Source organism: Schistocerca gregaria, chromosome 3, assembly GCF_023897955.1.
Source record: "Schistocerca gregaria isolate iqSchGreg1 chromosome 3, iqSchGreg1.2, whole genome shotgun sequence".
NCBI classification, from domain to species: Eukaryota; Metazoa; Arthropoda; class Insecta; order Orthoptera; family Acrididae; genus Schistocerca; species Schistocerca gregaria.
In genome coordinates, this window is record NC_064922.1 from 480,350,767 (window position 1) to 480,369,441 (window position 18,675).

Sequence of the window (18,675 nt, forward strand, 5' to 3'; positions counted from 1 at the left end):
TTGCAAATGCCATTTTGCTTTACTATAGTATCATGAGGCCCAATTAATTACTGTGCAGAGCCGAAATTATGTTTGTTTAAATTGTATTATGCTTAATTAAATAAAAGAAAACAGATTGACTTCATAGCATTGTAAGAGATACTATGACGTATTAATTTGACTCTTGAATTATTTAACCCTAATAGCTAGATTTCTGTTCTTTCAAATGTTCTAAATTTAGCAGTGTCAGAATGCTATTTTTGTACTTAACACGTTTCAAACAACAAAATCGAACACATGCACCACAAATATTGCGGACATAGAAAGTACTTTTGATGTTCGGTTTACGCAGAATGGATTTTTAGTGTAGCCAACAAACAGTTTGTAACAATATTTAGAAAGTATATTTTTTATAAAACATACACTTTTTAAATGGAACAATGTCTACTGGCATTAACAGACTTAAAGTAGGTTAAATCAGAGTGTCCGTGGTGTTTGTTGCAGGATTCTAGTGCGAGTTGTTTACGAGATATATTTTGAAATGTTACCACACTGACACTTGTTTGAGCCATTCAATCTGAGCAGTTGCTGGATACAATTTTGTTATGTTTCCTTACAATGTACTTGTGCGTTCCTTGAGTGCATAGCAACTTGCTATACAGTTAGTGTGTGACAGTCCAAGCAGTAGGTCGTGAGTGGACGACAGGATTTACCAATGCAGAAAAAGCCGACATGCTCGTGATGTATGGAGAGTGTAGTGTAGGAAGAACGCAGTTCTTCCTTGTACGGTGTATATGGTAAGATGCCTCAGTAGACATCAACCACCTCGGCAATTATTTCTCAACCTTTTCAACTAGTTACACGAAATTGGTGGTGTAACACCTAGACAGCGTAACAGAAGGAAACATGTGACTACAGAAGAGGCGGGCAAACTAATGTTCTTATTACTGTTGCAGTTAATCAGCACTTTAGCTCCTGCTCAATTGCACAAGGAAGTGGCATGAGTCAGGCAAGTGTCATCGACATATGTCCCATCCCTATCACATTTCTCTCTATTAAGAGCTGCATGAAAACGTTTATGAGAATCGTGTTAACTTCTGTGCATGGGCATTAAGATAGGACACTCTAGTTGTATCATGTATTTAGTGATGCCACATTTACCAGTCAAGTGCTACATGTGCTAGTAAACCACCAAAACATGCAGTATTGATTTGTTGACAATATCCGTTGGCTTCTTCAGGTGGAACGATAGTGTCCATGGAGTGTAAACATGTGGCATGAGATGGTAAACGATCAGTTCATAGGCCCCTCCGTAATAGACATAACACTGCACGCGCGCACGTATCGCACCCTCCTAGCAGACCATCATCTACGATTGTAGAAGCCGTTCCTCTGCAGACAAGGAGGAACCTGTGGTACCAACGTGATGGCTCTCCAGCCCATAGTGCACAAAGTACTGCAGTATGTCTTCACTGATTGTTTCTATAATATTGGATTGGACGCAGAGGATCTGTCCCTTGGTTGGCACCTCTAAACTTTTTTCTATAGGGAAACCGAAAGACGCTGTCTACAAAGACATACCAACTGCACCCTATGATCTGCAACGACTTATTACTGCAGTCTACTCGGACATCTCCGCTGAAACGCTAGCACGTGTGCAGCAGTCATTCCATACCAGACTGGAAGCGTGTACTGCCGCTGCAGGTGGTCATTTTGAACTCACTCTGTGATGGTCACTTGTCTCGTTACTGTTCATAACACCCATAACTAGCGTATTTACTTGTACTGTTATTTACTGTGTGCTGCCAAAGGTATTACAGAAATGTCAGTGTGACAATGTTTCAAAATACGATACCTCGTAAACGACTTGCACTAGAGGCGTGCAACAAACACCACAGACATTATAATTTACACTACTTCTAGTTTGTTCCTGTCAATAGGCATTTAAAAAAAGTGTATGTATAGAAAAAATACACTTTCTATGTATTACTACAAACTGTTAATTGACTAATAATGCAACCCCCTAACTACCAATCCATTATTTGAAAACTGGTCATCAATAGCAATTTCCATTTCCATCGGATTTAGATCAGGCGAATTTGGTGCCCAATACATCAAAGTGAATTAATTATCTTGCACCTCGAACCATTTTGGCACGATTTTACATAGACTGTTATTCCACTGGAAGACGCCGTAGCCATAAGAGAAGACTTCAAACATCAATGAATGCATGTGGTCGGTAAAGAAGTTCGCGTACTCATCAGCTGTCGTTATGCCTCTGAATATTGCAAGTCATCGGTGCAGCATGATGTCGAGCACCCTATTGCGAACTCATATCAAAACACAGGAACCTTCAATATACCTATAAAAAAGCAATAGGAGTTGAGATATTGGCTCTGTAGTTTCTTTCTTAGCCCAAATGGGGCATTGTCTTTTAAGAACAATGTATGTGTGTAGCCGCATAGCGAAGGGATCAGATATTACCATAAATCCAATAAATCAGACATCTGTTCTTGGAGTCTTTGACGATGGCATGCCTGAATAATATCTACTGCCTTCCACTCAACTAAAACATCCAAAAACAGTGGCTTGTCATCCATCTTCATCTGGATACTAAATTCATTGTTGGCATGGAGATTGTTCATGTGATCAACGAACTGTCGCAGTGCGTTTTCACCATGGCCCCGTACCAGGAAGGTTCATCAACACAGCATAGGAAGCATGACGTAGATAACGTTGCAGAGTTCAGAGCTTTCTGCTCAAATTGCTGATGAAGAGGTTCATGGTGACCAGTGGCAGTGAGGATCCCGCCACAGGTCCACTTGTCAGTTCATGATATTTGTTGCAGTACAAGGAATGCGTTGTCATTAAGGCACAAGCGAGCAATTTGACGATCCCAGATGGAAACTGTTGGCCCAATATATACAACATGTCTTGTACAAGCCGGTCGGAGTGGCCGAGCGATTCTAGACGTTTCAGTCTGGAACCGCGCGACCGCTACGGTCGCAGGTTCCAATCCTGCCTCGTGCAGGGATGTGTGTGATGTCCTTAGGTTAGTTAGGTTTAAGTAGTTCTAAGTTCTATGGGATTGGGGGACCTCAGATGTTAAATTCCTTAGTGCTCAGAGCCATTTGAACCATTTTGAACCAATCAAATGGCGACAAGGCTGGTGGGAGAGATAGAACGCAATCAAGTGGGCTTAGCATTAAGACCAAGCTCATGTTTTTGCATCGACTGTCTGTCTCACTATAGGGTGAAGTGTTTTCAGTTTTCTGTACGCTGCAATAGTTCGAATGTGGTGCATGTCTAAAGCAAAGTGAGAAATTACCTCCTTGTCCTGGCAGAATTGTAAAAAAGCTAGACAACGTAGCAGATGTGATTTCCTTTTCCGCTTTATGTCCACACTACACAAGAATGACATATGTCCTCGGTGTTTTCCACGGTGTCATGGCTAAATGAAATCTTCTCTGCTTCAGGAATACAACGCCACTGAGTGCCGGGGTTGGCACGGTGTTCCGCATGTATAGCCGCTATAGAAGCATGTGGAACCTTCCAGGGAGGGTTGGAGTAATGCATACCGGTACATGGGGAAACAAGTCGAGCAGCTCATAGCAACTCCGGCTCGACCAAGTGACATCAGGTAGCGCGAGGGGATAGCACGACGTTTGTAACTGTCACTCTCCTCGCCTTACAGGCGTCCAGCATCCTTCTTTGCTTTTGATCGATATCCAACCCCTAACTCCATGCCCTACTAAGCATGTATCCCCAGTCTCTGTCATATTGCTGATGGTGGAAACAGCCGTCGAAGGCTCGAGTGTTTCATTGCAAGTGATGTAGCTTGAAAACCGAGAAGATTTTATTCATCCGCAGACATGTATTATAGAAAGGCATCTTACGTATTTGTAGTTGGTTCTGTAGTTCGTCAGCCGCGGTGGCCGAGCGGTTCTACGCACTTCAGTCTGGAACCGCGCGACCGCTACGGTCGTAGGTTCGAATCCTGCCTCGGGCATGGATGTGTGTGATGTCCTTAGGTTAGTTAGGTTTAAGTACCTGTAAGTTCTATGGGACTGATGACCTCAGATGTTAAGTCCTGTAGTGCTCTGAGCCATTTGAACCATCTGTATGTTCTCTTCGTCGTTTAAATTGCATTAATTTCATTATTGTACCTGTCTGTGATATTACACTTCCAAACCTTTCCCACGCTCTATCGTGAACGTTCCTGTTGCTGTGTTCAGCACTGTTGTTGCAGTAGATTCGTGAATATTTTTCCCAACGAAAAACAAAATGTATGTTGATCTCGGGATCTTTCTTACTTTTCTGGACACAATTGCACAACCACAGCAGAAGCGTTCACAGATTGCCACAAGCAAAGACGTGGCACGTGACAGAACACATTACGGACTCCCTGCTGCATTCTGCGCCACCCTGTGCAGTTGGTCGATGACTAGGAGCAGCCGGACTGAGGAATTGCCGCCCTGTTGCGCTCCATAAAGCTGTCATGGGCGGATCCAAATTACCTTACAGCTTTCTCTAGTCAGGCAGCGCCGTGTAGCAGTCAGAATGACGAACAGAAAAAGAGCAGAGCCGATATGCAAATAATATGGCACCACTCTGGAAGCTATTTCTTCACCTCGATCGAGGGAGAAGTCTGCATCGTTAATTCAGCAACTTAACCATACTGACGAGGGATCATAAAGTCATTTTTAGCGCAGCACCATGCCGCAAAAAGGAGTAAATGTTCTGTAAGAAAGCCTATCGGCCCACTGACATGGTAGAAAAGCATCAATCTGAAGCCCTGAAAGCCTCTGACGTGACACTGAGGAGCGCCAAAAAAAGGCTGGTTAACCGTGAAAACGAGGAGAAATGTGGTCATCCTCAGCAAGACATAACTTCATTGTCTCAGATGGACAGTACTAAACACTCATGCTTGCAAGCCCATATGGCAGTTGTAGCGAGCCATCTATGATGCCAACCCTGTGATGTACTGCATACAATTTGCCAGGTGACTCTTAATTTCGAGACTGCTGCCTGTCTTGTATACAGAACAAGGTCGTCTTGAGCATCCAACATCTCATTCACAGATGTGAAGTGGTGAGGACTTCTAGCTCTGACTCGCTGAGAGCCGAACTGATGGCATTTGGTGCAGTGTCAACCTGTCTATGTATTTGGGGCGTGCCCCCAGACTTGCATCTGTGAGCGGACACCGGTGCTCAGAACCTATCTCTGGGATCTCTGGAGCAAATGTGCATCCTCATTCTACCCTACCATCTATATGCCATCCAAAGCCGCTGGAGTTCACTCGGGCACACCATGAGAGTGCCCTATTAACATGCAGTCAATGAGATGGTGGTCCACACCACTGTACGAGCTGCACCTATCACCCCACCTTCTTGGGTGGACGACATCGCATATTGCATGAGCAGACAACGATGGTTACAGCGACCTTGAGAATCTGCTGAGCATGCACTTCAATGCTTTCTACACTGTGTGCATTGTGCGCAGCCTTCCTTGCTTCTACCACATAGAAGATGATTCAACTGTAACACTTAAACCGAATAATTTATGTCTTGCTAATGATACTTCGTTAGCGTACAGAGTGCCAACTGTCCTCACCACCGTACTCCCTGCTTCCCCATCCTGCAACCGCAATGGCCTCAGCCTAGGCCCTTATAGTCACATTCGTAAGCTGCCATTAATACAACACAAACACTTGCCTTTGGAGTAATTCCACGACTGGGGAACATGAACTGCTGATGATTGGCGTCACACTGTGTTACCAATGAATAACAAAAAAATGGTCCAAATAGCTCTGAGCACTATGCGACTTAACTTCTGAGGTCATCAGTCATCTACAACTTAGAACTAATTAAACCTAACTAACCTAAGGACATCACACACATCCATGCCCGAGGCAGGATTCGAACCTGCGACCGTAGCGGTCGCTCGGAATGAATAACATTGTTGCACCACACCAGATGACCATTGTCGGCGAGTATGACGGCAGCCTGGAGAGAGGTCCCATTAAAAAATTAAACTCCGCCCGAACAGGCCGTGAAGGCCCAACCATTCTGACCGGCCGCTGTGTCATCCTCAGCCCACAGGAATCACTGGATACGGATACGGAGGGGAATGTGGTCAGCACACCAACTCTCCCAGCCGTTTGGCAGTTTACAATCAAGTAACTCCTCAGTTTGGAGAGGCCCCATTCTTACAATCTTTTGGAGAGGTACATATTCACGACACCATGGTGCAGAGAGTCACCCAGTAGCGAATGGCACAACAGATGAGTCACGGATATCCTACGTACACAGGTGTTACTTGTCATGCGACCTTTTTGGGCCACCTTGCCTCAGAAGAGTATACAACGGTTTTCTGAAACTCTTCCCAACCAACTGAATCTTTGCTTGCATCCAGGCCAGAAGGGTTGCAACGTCATACTGACAACTGAGTTAACGCTACAAAGTTCTTTAGAAATCTGACTCCATTTGGCAGTCATTGAAATAAAGTCACATGTCATCTCGACCGTGAAGTTTCATTTCATTCCCTCCTCCTGTTCTGCGTGCTTCACTTATTTTTGTCAGGCAGTGCACATAGCGGGTTCCCGGGTTCGATTCCCGGCGGGGTCATGGATTTTCTCTGCCTCGTGATGATTGGGTGTTGTGTAATGTCCTTAGGTTAGTTAGGTTTAAGTAGTTCTAACTTCTAGGGGACTGATGACCACAGATGTTAAGTCCCGTAGTGCTCAGAGCCAGCCAGTGCACATAGGCATCGACTATCTGTGAGGCAGCTCCGACATTAACATATACATTGACAGTACACGTCACGCAATCGCTTATAACGGTAGCAAAGATTCAAGAAATGGAATAGAAAGAAAATGAATTTCTCATTATTAAATCACAGGTGATCACGTTAAAAAAGCTGACAGTAAACAAAGACTTGGAAAGGTCTGTCGGTGAAATTCACTTTTCCTCCCTGTTCTTACGTAAATCCCCATTCCTAATGGACAGGGCAGGGTACTATTGTGACTGCTGTTCGATTGACTACAGAAATGACAATCACTCACTGGAATCAGTCACAATAATGCTTTATCTTGGAGTATCTGTCCGGAGCGATCTGAAATGGACCACTGAATAAATTTAGCTGCCGAGAGGTTAGCTGTTTAACTCAGGGATTCCGGAATAATTATGAGGATTTATTAGTGACACACGAATTAAGTCGGCTGTTGACGTATCTTTAGGCCAATTTCTAATTTCTGTCCCCAGCTCTGACACTCATGCTAAGGTGCGGTAACGGACGAGACAAAAAATGTTCGTGGAAGAGCTTAGCGAATGTTCACACGTTTTAATTAGCGTAAAGAGAATCACTGAAATGTTCACCAAACTACATTGGAAGACACTAAAGAAAAGAAACAGTACATTGCGAAGAGTTTTGCTCTCTAAATTCCTAGAAACCCTTCCATTAAGAGTGTAGACACACATTATAAAGTGCAGTCCAATGAAAACTGAACACCCGCCAAAATACACAGTCCAAGTGACAGGTGGTCCCAATGTCATAATATTTCGCTACTGTCACGACTGTGGTATGGGAATGGCAGTGTGTCATATCATATGTGCACTCAGTTGTGGGCGGACTGGTCTAATGTGTTCGTCCAGCTGTCAGTGAATCGTACGCCTAGTGCCTACGATTAGACTACCCTTCACACAGCTGTGTAGCAGACGTGGTCTGCATCCCTCGCCTGCTCTTTACACGGACTCCCGATCACATGGAAACAAGTTCCTCTCCCGTAGAACCATAATCGGACGGAGGCTACCCTTCACCGATTTAATTGGGAAACACTGCAACTTCCTCAGTACAGGCAGTGTGATTTTCACATCTTTGGCTACCTGAAGAAAGAGATGACGCCTGTTTCAGTCGGTTGAGTAAGTGCAGGAATGGGTGCGTTTGTCGATCCTTCAGCGGTCGACCGCGTTCTACGAAACAGGAATTGATAGTGTCGTCCCCCAGTGGGATAATCTGTATTAAAGCGTGTGGTGATTCCTTTTGAATGGAGTTATTCCATGGTCCCATTGTAGCAGATGTTCCGTCTTTATCTGACTGCCCCTCATACTTCCTCCCACCTGTAGATCAGTATACGATCACCATAACAAACTGAAGACAGACGGAATTACTGAGAACACTGGAAATGAGACAAATGGTGAACGTCAGAACTGCAGACCACGTAGTAGACGAACCGAAAAAAAATGCACCCTGGAATCAAAATAACGCATGAAGGCAGAAGCAAGAAGGCAATAGGAAACTGTCTAGCATAAGCAGAGAGAGCATTCCACGCTGAAAGTACTGTTATTAAACATAGACCTTACTATAATTAGACTGGAGGATTAAATTTCTGTGCGGATGTAAATTATAGATTTCAGGACGACTGGAAAGGAAGACAGTTCAAGCATTTTTCCAATTATAGTGCAGAAGGATGCCGAAATTTATGATAACTGATAAGATAAGAAATGACGATAACTGGTCAGGAAAGGAATATACTGAAAGCACTAAGAAGAAAAATCGAAGGATGACAGGTCAAATGTTAAGAACCCAAGAAAAACTTCCATAGTACTAGAGACAGCTGCAGAGAGAGGAACCTCTAGGAGGACGTTAAGATACTGTCTATTTTGTAAACTGAAGGTGGACGAAGGGAGGGGAGCGGAGACAAAGGAAAGGAAATGAAATTTTGATGTCAGCTGTATCGGGACTTTATGCGGAATCAGTGGCAACGTGTGAAAATGTGTGCCTGACTGGGATTCGACTTCGGGAGCTCCTGCTTACTAAGCAGTTGCTTTAACCACTGCACCATCTTGATACGGTGTTTATCACAATTGCGCAGCACGCCTCCCGGGCGACCCTCGTTCCCCTCCTAGCGTCACCTATCCACAGTCCTTGCCCATGCTCAAAAGAACAGACACTACGCTTTCATCTAACTGACTCACCTCGATGGAAAATGAATCCACCGCCTTCAGTGAAGATGCACAGTTACGTTCGACCTCCTGTAGGAGTCTCAAAGTAGCGAGCATGGAGGACATGGACAGGGACCGCGGATAGGTGCCACTACGTGGTAACGCGAGTCGGCTGGGAGGCGTGCCGGGATTGTCCGCGCAGCTGCGACAAACTTTGTGTCTGGATGGCGAAATAGTTAGCCCAACTGCCTGATTAGTAGTAGATCGCGCTTTCGAATCCTGATCCGGCACACATTTTTACTTTTCGCTGCTGATTCTGCTTAAAGTCCGTAGGAACAGCCACCATGCATTCGCATAAAAGAATACTGTATGTTGTGACAGCGATCGCCAGTGCAATATAGCCTTCCTTTTAGCAAGTCAAGTTGCACGGGACAGCCTAAGAGCCAGGCAGAGCAAGACCGTTAGCCATTCGAGAGGCCTACAGCAGTGGTTGCTAGCATAACACGAATTTTGTTGCACTCAGCAATCACGTGGAATAAGCAGGGTGAAATGTTGATGTCACTGCACTAACAAGGATACAAGCCGCATTCCGTGGCTTAAGAGGTAGTTGCAGTTCCAGCACCATCGTAGCTTATCTGCTGTGGAGCATCGACCTGTTCGTCAAATGACGCTCACCGACGATGAGTCTGTCGTGTAATGAGCAGACCAGCGACAACTCAAGACATCGACACGGACTGTCTCTGCCGGGCAGAAAATGGTTGTATTCATGGATTTGGACTTATTATCTGAACGAGAAACTGGCACAGGCTAGGCCTCTTCGCACAGCGATCTCGTGAAAGCTGAGTATCTGTTCTCTAAATAAGTCAGTTTTTTTGGGCAAAAATGTTTGTAAATATTTCAGTAGCATAATATTTAAGTGTATTACTATATGATACTGTCAGTTGGGAGTAGCGACCCTGTTTGCACAGATACACTATGTGATCAAAAGTATCCGGACACCCCCAAACACATACTTTTTCATATTAGGTGCATTGTTCTGCCACCTATTGGCAGGTACTCTATATCAGCGACCTCAATAGTTATTACACATCGTGAGGGAGCAGAATGGGGCGCTACGCGGAACTTACGGACTTCCAACGTCAAAAACGTTCTGTGGAGTGACGAATCACGGTAGACAATGTGGCGATCCGACGGTAGGCTGTGGGTATGGCGAATGGTCGGTGAACATCATCTGCCAGCGTGTGTAGTGCCAAGAGTAAAATTCGGAGGAAGTTGTGTTATTGTGTGGTCGTGTTTTTCATGGAAGAGGCTTGCATCCCTTGTTTTGCGTGGCACTATCACAGCACAGACCAACATTAACGTTTTAAGCCCCTCCTTGATTCCCACTGTTGAAGAGCAATTCGGGGATGGCGATTGCATCTTTCAACACGATTGAGCATCTTTTCGTAATGCACGGACTGACGGACTGTGGCGGAGTGGGTACACGACAATACCATCCCTGTTATTGGACTGACCTGCACAGAGTCCTTACCTGACTCCTATAGAACACCTTTGGGATCTTTTGGAACGCCGACTTCGTGCCAGGCCTCACCGACCAACATTGATACCTCTCCTCAGTACAGCACTCCGTGAAGAATGGTCTGCCAATTCCCAAGAAACCTTGCAGCACCTGATTGAACGTATGCCAGCGAGAGTGGAAGCTGTCATCAAGACTAAGTGTCGGCCAACACCATATTGAATTCTAGCATTACTGACGGAGTGCGCCACGAACTTGTACGTCATTTTCAGCAAGGTTTCCGGCTACTTTTGATCACATAGTGTACATCAATGGCAAGCTCTAAGCTGTTCTCAACCTACGGAAATCACTTCATCGTTTTTGCAGGAAGAGACTTTACAACAAAATGTAACCAACAAATGTTCAGGGATATTGGGTGTAGATGGTGCTCTGAGATGAAAAGTTTGTCACAGAGGAGAAAATCGTGGTGAGGCCGATGACAAAAAAAGAGCGTGACGGTAAAATTACTGAAATCTGGAATTATGTAGGGCACAATCAGAAATCATTCTTGGCTCATACCGTAGTAGAATATAATGGGGGCATGTGGAGGAAGGATACTATAATAGTGTTGCACTCTGCTTAGGATTTATATATGAAGTTCTGCCAAGAATGCTTATCGTCTTTATTTTGTGTGTGTTGACTGCAGTTGGTGGGGAACTGGGATTGGCTGGCAGCTGTAGCAGTGGTTATTAACATAAAGACTATTCGTTTGCTGTTCCTCTACTCTTTCTTGGCGTTTAGGTAAGAAAGGGATTTTATAAGGATAGACAGTAACGCACCTCGTCATTTAAGAAGTTTTAATGTACGGACACTGCAGTTTAATTTATTGCATTAGCCTTTAAGTCTACATGATACTGCTTCCTTCTCCACGTAGTATCAGCTGTCTGTCATGTGGCTGCACATAACGATACGTTTGTAACGTAGTCACTTTTTGGGCGATAGTCCTCACCAACGTGGCGTTTTATTGAGAAGTACTTACTACAGGACAGCAACAACAAAGACGGTGGTGAAGGCATTTGAATTAACGGTAATGTGCTCATACAATCATAATCTTTATTCAGTCGAGGGTTATGCTCCTTCTCGTGCAACTACAGAACACAAAATGTAGTTTTAAATCGTAGAAGATGTATATCTACATACGTACCCCGCAACACACCGTACGATGTATGGCTGAGGGTACTATGTACCACCACTACTCATTTCCTTTCCTATTCCACTTGATAACAGAGCGAGGGAAAAACGAATGCCTATATACCTCAGTATTTGCACTAATTTCTCTTATCTTGTCTTCACTGTCCTTGCGCGAAATACACGTTGCTGGCAGTAGAATCGTTCTGCAGTCACCTGAAAATGTCTGTTGTCTAAAGTTCCGCAGTAATGTTTCGCGAGAAGAACATCTTCTCCCCTCAAGAGATTTCCATTTGAGTTTACGAAGCATCTTCGTAACTTTTGCATGATGATCGAATGTACCTGTAACAAATCAAGCAGCATTCTCTATGTTACTTCGATGCCTTCCTTTAGTCAAACTTGTTGGAGATCCCAGGCAGTCGAGCATACTCACGAAGTGGTCGCACAAGACTTCTACACGCGGTCCCCTTTATAGATGAGCTACACTTTCCTAAAACTCTCCCAATTAACCAAAGCCTATCATTCGTCTTCCTACTGCCGTCCTTACGTGCTAGTTTCATTTCATATTACTTTGCAATTTATGCCTAGATAGTTGATCGATGTGACTTTGTCAAGCAGCACACCATTATTACTGTGTTTTCTCAACGTTTAAAGCAAACTGTCATTCATCATAACATATACAAATTTCATATGAGTCATTCTGTAGCCTTCTAAAGTCACTCAACAACGATACCATACCATGAGTGCAGATAATAATCTAGCCAAGAAAACTCAGCCAGTAATTTATGAGTGTGTACCCTAATTTAGTGCCGCAAGTGCACACGTCCATTGTTGACAAACTCTCAGCCAAAACTAACCTCCGTTCAGGAAAGGAATCAAAACTCCTCTATTCATCACGTGTGAAGAATGCTCTCAAACACAAATAGGATAATAAGAATAAGTAATATCGAAGAGAAGAGAGTAAAAGGAAACGAGATCACCCATAACAGAAAAAAGTCGCAATTGCTCGCTGGAGAACTCCTACCAGAAAAATAATCCATACAGATGTGATTGAGATGATCACTGTCTGCAGTATGATAAGTGCAAATTTTGGTGGAATGAGAACAAAAAGGATTATAAAGATGTAGGATGCTACTTCTGTGCCCACACGAGATATCTTGTCTAACGGAATCGGTTGTCTTAACCACCTATACTGGTAAGAGTACCCAGTTTACGCGTCTTTACCGTTAGTTTTAAAAAGTCATTAATTTTTTACAATGACTCACATGCTAGACGTTAAATAACGGATTCATGTATCAATAGCTGATTACTTGGTTTCATTTCCCTTAAATATTGATATGCAGTGATACAGTGTCGAGACAGCACCTACAATGACAAACAACAAAACAAAATAATACATAAATTTACAGAAATAAATGCAATAATTAAAATTACAAATAACGCAGTTGCTAATAATTGATGATACTATGGAATAATCAGTTCAATAAGTCATGGCTGCAAAATACTAACACCAATTATTTACAGACATATGGAGGAAAGAGATGACTACACTAAGCAGATTCAGAAGGATGTAGGTTGCAGTAGGTACTGGGAGATGAAGAAGCTTGCACAGGATAGAGTAGCATGGAGAGCTGCATGAAACGAGTCTCAGGACTGAAGACCACAACAACAATAATGGAAGAACTGGTAGAAGTCTGCATGAGGGAAGATCAGTTTGGGTTCAAAGAAACGTGTAAGTTCAGTCAAATGAAAAAAAGAAAGTCAAGTGTTTGTTATTTCGAAAATAATCACCATTACTGTTAAGACATTTATCCCACTGTGCGACAAGACGGTCAATGCCTTCACAGGAAAATGATTTCGGTTACCTACGGTATCATGAAACCAAGATTGTACCCAGGCGTGCATCTCTTCGCCCGAGGCAAATCAATGGCCAAGAATGACTTTTTCAGGGCTCCAAAAATACTTAAATCGCATGTGGGGAGATGCGGCATGTATGGAGACTGTATAAGGGCTTCCCAGCGAAACTTCTGCAGCGTAGTCGAAACAACCTGCCCGCCCACTAGTTGCTGTGAGTTGCAGAAGTTTCGTTGGGATGCCCTTACACAACCTCCATACAATCCCGATCCCTCCCCATGCAATTTCCACATTTTTGGAGCCCTGAAGAAAGACATTCGTGGCCGTCGATTTCTTTTGGACAAAGAGGTGCACGTCTGCGTGCAATTATGGTTCCGTAGGCATTGGAAACTTCTTTCCATGGAGGTATTAGCCTTCTTGTCTGACAGTGGCATAAATGTATTAATAATTATGAAGCTTACCTTGGAAATAATAAACTTTTTCTCTCTGTCTCATTTTCATTTGACTGCCTCTTACTGGAACATCCGAAGCAATACTGATGACCCTATGACTTATCCTGAGAGAAAGGTTAAAGAAAGGCAAGCCTACATTTATAGCATAGATTGAAAGAAAACGTTTTCATTTTTGACTATACTACAGTCTTTGAAATTTACAACGTAGCAGGGATAAAATAGAGGGTGCGAAAGGTTATTTACATCTTGCACAGAAGCTGGATGGCAGTTATGGAAGGGAATTAGTGGTTAAGAACGGGGTGAGACAGGAGTGTAGCCTATCAAGAATGTTATTCAATATGTTCGCTGAGCAAGGCATGAAGTGAAGCAAGGAGAAATTTGGAAAGAGTATTAGAGTTCAGTTGGAGAAATAAAAACTCTGCGGTTTGCGGATGACAGTGTAATTCTGTCAGAGACAGCAAAGGACTTGGAAGTGTAGTTTAACGGAAAGTACAGTCGCTTAAAAGATGATACAAGATGAGTAGTAACAAAAGCAAAACAAGGGTAACGGAATGTAGACGAATTAAATCAGTTTATTCTGCGCGAATTAGATTACTAAATAAGACACTAAAAGTAATAGATCATTTTTACTATTTTGACAGAAAAATAACTGATGTTGACTGAAGAGGAGAGGACATTAAATTTAGAATGTGAACGGCAAGAAAAGTGTTTCTGAAGAAGAAAATTTTTTTAACATCGAATATAAATTTCTGTGTTTAAGTCTTTGCTGAAGGACTTTGTATGGAGTGGTGGCTCGCACGTATTTAAACAAGGACGATAAGCAGTTCATAGAAGAAGAGAATAGAAACTTTTGAAATGATCTGCTGCAGCAGAACGTTGGAAATTAGAGTGGTAGATAAGTAATGAGGAGGACCTAAATCGACTCGAGGAGAAAAGACATTTGTGGTACAACTTTACTAAAAGAGGGGATCGTATGACAGCACATATCCTGTGGCATCGGGGAATAGTCTGTTTGGTAATGAAGGGAACTTCGGGGACTAAAAGTTGTAGAGGGTGACCTAGGCAAGAATACAGTGAACAGATACGGAAGGATGTAGGTTGTGGTACTTATACAGAGACGAAGAGGCTTGGCCTGATTAAACTAGCTTGGACAGCTGCATCAAACCACTCTTTGTATTGAACCTCACCACCACATCACAACAACAACAGTAACAATAATAATAACAGCAAAACCAATATAAGAAGGGACAGTAGATAATTGGGGAAGCAACTCAAATCGATTGATAGGGGCAAGTCAAGTCTACAGGTCCAGATTGTATACCGATAAGGTTCCTTTCAGATTACGCTGATACAATAGCTCCTTACTTAGCAATCATATACAACCGCTCGCTCGCCGATAGATCTGTACATGCAGATTGGAAAATTGCGCAGGTCGCACCAGTGTTTAAGAAGGGTAGTAGGAGTAATCCATTGAACTACAGACCTATATCATAGACGTCGGTATGAAGTAGGGTTATGGAGCATATACTGTATTCGCACATTATGAATCATCTCGAAGGAAACGATCTATTGATACGTAATCAGCATGGTTTCAGAAAACATCGTTCTTGTGCAACGCAGCTAGCTCTTTATTCGCACGAAGTAATGGCTGCTATCGACAGGCGACCTCAAGTTGATTCCATATTTCTAGATTTCCGGAAAGCTTTTGACACCGTTCCTCACAAGCGACTTCTAATCAAGCTGCGGGCCTTAGAGGAATCGTCTCAGTTGTGCGAGTGGATTCGTGATTTCCTGTCAGGAAGGTCGCAGTTCGTAGTTATAAATAGCAAATCATCAAGTAAAACTGTAGTGACATCAGATGTTCCCCAGTGGAGCGACCTGGGACCTCTGCTGTTCCTGATCTATATAAATGAACTGGGTGACAATCTGAGCACTTCTCTTAGGTTGTTCGCAGATTATGCTGTAATTTACCGTCTAATAAGGTCATCCGAAGACCAGTATCAGTTGCAAAGTGATTTAGAAAAGATTGCTGTATGGTGTGGCAAGTGGCAGTTGACGCTAAATAACGAAAAGTGTGAGGTGATCGACATGAGTTCCAAAAGAAATCCGTTGGAATTCGATTACTCGATAAATAGTACAATTCTCAAGGCTGTCAATTCAACTAAGTACCTGGGCGTAAAAATCACTAACAACTTCAGTTGGAAAGACCACATAGATAATATTGAGGGGAAAGCGAGCCAAAGGTTGCGTTTCATTGGCAGGACACTTAGAAGATGCAGCAAGTCCACTAAAGAGACAACTCACACTACACTCGTTCGTCCTCTGTTAGAATATTGCTGAGCGGTGTGGGAACCTTACCAGGGGGAATTGACGGAGGACATCGAAAGGGTGCAAAAAATGTCAGCTCGTTTTGTATTATCACGTAATAGGGGAGAGAGTGTGGCAGATATGATACGCGAGTTGGGATGGAAGTCATTAAAGCAAAGACGTTTTTCGTCGCGGCGAGATCTATTTACGAAATTTCAGTCACCAACTTTCTCTTCCGAATGCGAAAATATTTTGTTGAGCCCAACCTACATAGGTAGGAATGACCATCAAAATAAAATAAGAGAAATCAAAGCTCGAACAGAAAGGTTTATGTGTTCGTTTTTCCCGCGCGCTGTTCGGGAGTGGAATGGTAGGGAGATAGTATGATTGTGGTTCGATGAACCTTCTGCCAAGCACATAAATGTGAATTGTAGAGTAATCATGTAGATGTAGAAAGGGGTAAAACTTGAGTTACCCGGTGTATAATCACCGGCGAACCGAATCAAAAACTCAGCAGCCCATAACAAACTGGGGAGGTTCTGTGCCAAAGGTAGATTTACGCTCGCCTCTGCGTTGTATGGGAATGGGGCGAGGCAGGAGAGTGAGCGGGTGGTGTTGCAGCAGCAGCGGCCGCGGCAGCGGGCAGGGCCGAGCTCGCTCTCACTCACCGCGTCGCGTGGCGCTGCCCGGGCGCGCTGGGCAGGCGGGGGTGTGCTCGCCGGGACGGCGCGGCCGCGACTGGGCCAGGCGGCCGCCACGCGCTGCAGGCCGTCCCGCGCCGCACAGCACAGCACAGCACGCCGGCGCCGCCGCCGCGACACGAGCCCGGCCCGTCTCACAGGCTGCCTCGCCCACGCCTCTCGCCACCTCTCGCCGCCCGGCCTCCGACAGCAATGCGGACGGCGACAGTAGCTCTCTCCGTTGCTAGGCAACCCCCACTACAGCCAGCAGTACCGCCGCGCGTCTCAGTTCGAGCAGCAGAGCTGAAGTGGAGGTTGTGGCGTTACGTATGCTTCGATTCAATAGAGTAACAGTAAGATACCCACAAATCTCAAACCCTGATTTAATCGACCCCCACTGTCGGACAAATAAAGAGAAGCAATCTAAAGGGGAGAAAGCTCGTCACAGGGCGTGTGGCGATGTTTCACTGATTATAAACTCGAGAAAACTAGGCAAAGAACCTATCAGCATGAACGGTCTTATAATGACCACGTTGCACTCCTTCTGGCCTGGATGCGTGGGCTGATTGGGTTGGGAAGGTCATGAAACGTCCCCTTAGAAAAATTAGTGATTTACTGTGCTGGTAAGTCCCTTACGTTATTTGATTTTCAAACAGCGCAGCAGAGCTGAACGTACTCAGACATTTCGCTCTTTACCTATTCTGATCAACACTAAACTGACACACAATATTTTTAGCGCAACGCAATCTGACTTTGAAAATTCCCTACAAAAGAATGGCCCTGACTAACTTAACTTATACGTTTCAAAAATCACTTACGTCACAAAAATCTTCGTTACTCGAACTACTATACAGCGAGTGCCACTACTGCCAGCTAAATAAAAGATTCAAACTACTGAAGGCACTAACTACTGATAGGCATAGTTAGCAAAAGAAAGATTTTGATAGAGAACAAACAACGTATTTACCTTAAGAGTGTTCAAAGGCCATAATATATATATCAGTCCATGACATCCAGTCTTACAAATTTACTGTCTCTGTCCAGATCATCCGCTCTCAAAACTCCGTCATCTCTCTCCCCACATCCACCACTGCTGGCGGCTCACCTCCTACTCCGCAACGCTACGCGCTGTTCACATCCAGCTGCCCACCACTACAATAGCAAACAACAATGCAAACTAGCCACAGACTGCACACAGCACAGCCAATGATTTTCATACAGAGCGCTACGTGGCGTTACCAATAAAAAAAAAAAAACCTATACAGCCTACTTACATAGCCCCCATGCTCCCCACACAAAATTTTACAAATTGTTTTGGGCAGTGCCCAATACAGATTTGAAAAAAAATTTCATAGTAACAATAACAAAGATATCAAATGCACACACTTATTGATACACTGTTGTTCAAAAGCAAAAATTGTTCTCATGAACACAGTCCTGATCATTTATCACAATAGTAATTACAGTTTTTTCACAAACTCTCATTAGTAAAAGAAATTGCGCACAGAAGTAGTGGATTTCCACGCAGTCTTGAAGAAGCAGTGTTGTCCTTCCAACAGGAACACAGTGCTGACTCTTGACATGCAGACAGGTAATTGGCCACAACAGAGCAAACCCACGGCAGAGTCAGTCAAACCCTTGAAATGTATCCGCAATTGCAAAAATGGACAACCATCAGCTGTGTATTGGAATGACGACAATGAAAATTTGTGACGGGCCGGGGCTCGAGCCCACATTTCCCACTTACCGCGAGCGGTGGTCGCCTTACCATTTCGGCT

At 43.9% G+C, this 18,675-nt stretch overlaps 1 protein-coding gene across 1 annotated transcript in view; it reads right to left on the bottom strand.

Annotated features, from left to right (window-relative positions):
- The window catches only part of LOC126354117 (dipeptidase 1-like), a 447,156-nt gene extending 430,050 nt beyond the window's left edge, over positions 1-17,106 (bottom strand). Inside the window, exon 1 of the mRNA XM_050003512.1 lies at positions 16,886-17,106. The gene's annotated coding sequence lies outside the window, so the exon portion shown is untranslated. The remainder of the gene's footprint in view (positions 1-16,885) is intronic.
- Between the last annotated feature and the right edge of the window lie 1,569 nt (positions 17,107-18,675).